This window comes from Rattus norvegicus, chromosome 1, assembly GCF_036323735.1.
Source record: "Rattus norvegicus strain BN/NHsdMcwi chromosome 1, GRCr8, whole genome shotgun sequence".
Lineage (NCBI taxonomy): Eukaryota > Metazoa > Chordata > Mammalia > Rodentia > Muridae > Rattus > Rattus norvegicus.
In genome coordinates this window covers 17,836,566-17,841,724 of record NC_086019.1, presented here as the reverse complement: position 1 = coordinate 17,841,724, position 5,159 = coordinate 17,836,566, and positions in this window count along the sequence as shown.

Sequence of the window (5,159 nt, the reverse complement as noted above, 5' to 3'; positions counted from 1 at the left end):
TGTGTTATTTACTGAAAAAAAACTTGTTGTGGTGTGGCTCGGCCCTAGCACATACCTTTTATTCGAGAGCTAAATAAAATCAAGCCTAGGTGGAGGGGCAGAGCAAGCAATCAGCTGACAGGGAAGGAACATAAGTAAACAGAAAGGAGGGTCTTTGAGTTGACGGCTATTTGAGACATCATGGAGAAGGAGAAAGAGCTTTTTCCTTCTGGGACATCTGTGGAGTAGGAAGGTCAGCTGGGTGCGTCCTCTGCCTCATCGAGCTAGCAGGCTTTCACCTCAGCATCTGGCTCCTAAGTCTTCAATGGTAAAATCAAATGTTTGGAACTTAGTTTTGAAGGAACAATAGCTCTATATCGCCAAGCCGCACTAGAAACCCAGGGAGCTTCTTCTGTCTTGACGCCAGCGGTGTAACTCATTCATAGAGATGGAACCCAAGCTACGTCCTTGAACCTATAACATTTTTGTGAAAAATCAATGACATAAATGCCAAATGACTTCATAAATCTTTATTATTGCCAGTAATTCTAGGTGTGGGCACAGCAGATGGTTGCAAAAGGAAGGGCCTGGAGACTTCCACAAAGCCATTTCTGCTCTGAAACAAAGAAGCTTGTCACCTGTAGACTAAGACCTTTGCCCCCTCCCCCCCCCACACCGCCACATACCATTCCCTGAATTCCACGGAAATTGATTCCTAATCTACTTAATGTCTTTAAACCTCTCAAGTCAAAATAACTGCCCACTGTCTCCCTCAAGTTCAAGTCCGACCATTCATCCCCCAGTGCTCATTTATGAGCTGCTCTCTATGAGTTAGAATGCAAAGATTGTTGAGAAAAAGCAAAGATAGTCTGTGCACATCACAGAGACATCAGAGTGACAGTCGAGTATTGTCATCGTCAACGCTGACTTTGGGTAATGCTAGATATAAATTGAATACAGCCTCAGTTCACTCACAGTTGAATGATATGAGACACTTAGCAAAATTGTTAGACGATTCAAATAAGGTTACCAGTATGCGTCAGCCGGAGCACAGAAATCAGAGCTAAAGGTTGGAAAGCCACTGGTAAAATTTAAGAGGAACTGAGATGTGTGAATGGATGAACTCTGCAAAAGAAAAGCGTGTAGACAGAGGAAAATAGCAGGGAGCCCTAGAGCTAGTGACTGGGAAGAAGGGAGAGAGACAGAATCCGTAGGGGAAGGACAGGACAAAGGGACACTACTGTTGCTTTAAAGTGATGAGAGCAGGAGTCTCCATTCTTGACGGTCCTCTATCATCAAATGACTTTGTGGGAAGGGTTTAAAAGTTGTCTTGCCTTTTACTTTTGGATATGCACCTCACACAGCCAACAATAGTCACCGGTTTTACCGTGAAGGACAAAGACGTAAATGTCAGAAATTACTTTGAGAGATACTTACCTGTAGCTGGTCTGCCAAGTCTTCTGTTGTGGGTTGACTGTGAAATGTCCCACTTAGCTTCATGTGTTTGACCCTCTAGGTCCCAACTGAGCCTTTGTTTTGGGAGATTGTGGAACCTTCAAAACACAGAGCCTAACTGGAGGAAGTGGGTCACTGGGAGCCGGCCTTGAGGTTTCACAGCCTGTTCCCACTTCCTGTCTACTCTTTGTTTCTGACTATGAATGAATTGCGACTAGTGACCTATATCACTATGGTAGCTATGCCCTCTTGGCCAGGATGCACCTTTGACCTGTGTAAACCACTGGCCAGAATAAACCTTTTCTCCCACACCTCTTCTTTCCTTCTTAAACTGCTTTGTTTGTTTGTTTGTTTGTTTGTATCAAGACAGGATTTCTTTGTGTAGCCCTGGCTGTCCTGGAATTCGTCTATAGATCAGGCTGGCCTTGAACCCACAGAGATCCACCTGCCTCTGCCTCCCAAGTGCTGGGATTAAAGGTGTGACCCATCACTGCCCGGCTCAAAGTTGCTTTTGTTGGTTTTTTTGTTTGTTTGTTGTGGGGGGAGGGAGGAGTTCAGGTGTTTTGTTGCTGCAATGAGAAAAGTATTTGCTTTACCTTGCCTCCAGATGTTTTGACTCAACTCAGACAAGACAAGGAAGGGAAAAGAGAGTCAGTCTGAACAAATGAATTCTGGGAGTGCTCTGAAGAGTTACTTAATAGAGTTTGGTTTATTCATATCTATCTGATGACACCCTATAAGGCCCAAAGGAGTGGTAGCAAACAGGCCCTTTCCACTGATGCTTTTATAAGTACCAAGAAGTGTTTCGTTAATATACAAACTGAGGCTACGTAACTGTGTGATAATCACACCGTAGACTTACCGGACAGCCCTCTTTTACTGCAATCACTGCCTGCTGAATTCACTGAGCAGAAACCTCCCAAAGACAATCTCCATTACAATCTTATCCAAACCTTATTCTAAGGCAACAAAGAAATCTCAGAAACATAGAAACATCGCCATCAACCTCTTCTGGATTTTTTTTTTTTTTTTGCCCTAAGAAATTTTTCTTAACAGTCTTTCCAAACTACCAAAACTATAAAATTGACCAACTAAGGTCTCAAAGTTCTGTCACACCTAGTGTTCAAACTGGAAATCAGGGATGATTTGTATTTAAAATTCCACAGTGTATCTGAACAGCTTCTATTTCAAGTAGCCCATGATGGACGACTCAAGCCCTTGCAAATTGCCAGTCCTTTAACCAAATGACTGTGCCTGATTTTGTGAATCGTTTCTCCTGTAGTAAACACAATGCCCTCCCAAAGGAGGAAGCTGACGCCGTTATTTCGTCCTTCCTCCCCGCCTCTTGCCAGTGCACATCAGAGGTGCTATAATCAGTCTTGAGCATCCATCCTGAGGAAAGATTAAAATTAAATGAAATTCCATTTGCAAACAATAAGACTTGAAGCCATTGCATATGAAGGCACATTGGAAAACCTGGGAGATCAGTCCAGAGAACAAGTGACGTAGAAGACAAAGGAGCAATAAAGACCCCTTTCACCTGTCTGAAGGAGGAAGATGTGTAAATGACATTGACCTGGTGACTTGGCTTCTGAGAAGTGAAAGTGGGAGTCTAGGCTTCATGGACAGACACACACACACACACACACACACACACACACACACACACACACACGTACAGTCATTCAAAATGCCCTATGCTGAGGGAGGCAGAGAGACCTTCATTTCCACAAGGACAAGGGGTAACTGGTTGCAGGTATGAAACAGCTACGTAAGACAGACGAGATCCAGAAGCCCAATACTACAGGGAGACAGACTTCAGCTTGATAAGAAGAGAGGGAGCTTATGGACACTCCGAAGTAGAAATCTATCTCATGTGGTTACACTTTGCTGAGGACCACCGAGACCCTTGGTGTCCATTGAACAGCAGAGGCTTCTGCTCCACACGAGTGGTTTACTTCCTAGTTGGATGTGGGAGACAGTGTCTTGCTAGGCACCTCAGGCTGATCTGAAATTCCCTATCCAGTCCAGTCTGATATTGAACTTTCAGCCTTCCCCTCTGAGCCTCCTACCAGCTCGGAGGTTGGATAACAGGCGTGGTTCACCACTTCCAAACTTTGAGCATATTTATCCTTTAGTGTGAGCTAACGGTGCCGGCTCTGGTCCTTGTCCCTTACAGAGAAGTTATCTGGTAAGTGGTGCAGAATGGAGACGGGAGCATTAAAGACCCCTGTCCAGTTAGAAATCATAAAAGTGGCTAGTCAGTTACCTTTTCCCAAGTTAACTTTAAACAGTGATCACAAGGGAAACATCTGAATGGTTTTGAGTCATGTACTATTCTTGCTGTCCTGTGAGTTCTCAAGTGTGTGAGTAACTTGATATGTGTTGACCCAAGAGGATAGAAACCATACATGATACAAAGACCTGCAATAAGAAGGTGAGATTGTGGTAGCCCAAGGGAGGGGCTGTGGCCACCACACAAGCTCCCGGGAGAGGGCTGCTGAGAAATGAAGAGGCAGAAATGACGTGAAAAGGGTCTCTTACAGAGAGTGACAGTGCTTTTTTTTTTTGTCGGTCCAAACTCCAGTAGCCTGCATGAAGTTTAGAGAAGCCAAGAGTTCCCAGTCAAACTTAAGTTCTGAAGAGAAACAGGTGAATAGCACCTTTTCACACCCCGGAGAAGCCAGTTTTGACACTCACAGGGAGCTAATTCAGAACAGGCCGGCTGCGATGGGGAAGCCAACAGTGAGGCATTAATTCCATTTGTGGTTTGGCTGTATGAACTGCCAGGCTGAGAAGTGCGAGAGAAGATGTGGGCCCCGTTTCACGCCCTTTCCTTCCTAATGCGAAACGTCTTCATCTGCAGGGCACGATGCACACCGCAATACTTTATCCACAAAAGCAGGAGTAAGGCTCAAGGGTGTGTGTGTGTGTGTGTGTGTGTGTGTGTGTGTGTGTGTGTGTGTTCATCTGAGTGTGAGGGAGGGAGGCTGTCTTAGTCATCAGGACTTTGTGAGAGGTGACATTCAAAGTGAGCTTCAAATGATAGAAACAAACAAAAAAAAAAAAATCCCAAGTCGGGTGTGACACACAAAGATCAGGCAGGGTGAAAATGAATTCATGCCTCAAACACAAACAAGGATGGCTGCTTTGTAATGTTGTGGGTGCTCAGGGGACTCCGTACTAGAACCGTGTGGTTCCCAATATTAAGGGCAGCTTCACACTGTCCTCATGCTAGAGGTGACAGTAGGAGAGCCCTGGACCTGTGCACTGGCTGGTCACTCCTTGTATACTCTGCTGAACCCGTGGTCAGGTTATACTGTCATCAGTTGGCTTCGACCAATAAGAAAAAGAGAAAGGGGCCGGAAGACTAATGGCTTGCTCCTTCTCCACTCAGAGAGTCCATTTCTAGATGTCTTCAGGCAGCCTCTTAGAGAGGTCTTGTGAGACCAGGTATGAGAGTTAATTCTCATTACTAGTTTGTCTAGAGTTAGAACCACGCTCAAGAGACTGACTCAGAAGGCACACGTCTGGGTGCCAGAGGGAAGTAACTGAAGGGAAAATGGCCATTGTGAGGGTAGGTGGCTCATTCCGTGAAGGGCAGCAGGGGTAGAGTAAAAGGAAGAAAGCCAGTGGAACGCCCACATTCCCACTGCCATGCTTCCTGGCCGCGTGTGACTGCCGTAGTCTCACCACACAAATGTGCCAAGTTTTTGGGAAAGCAT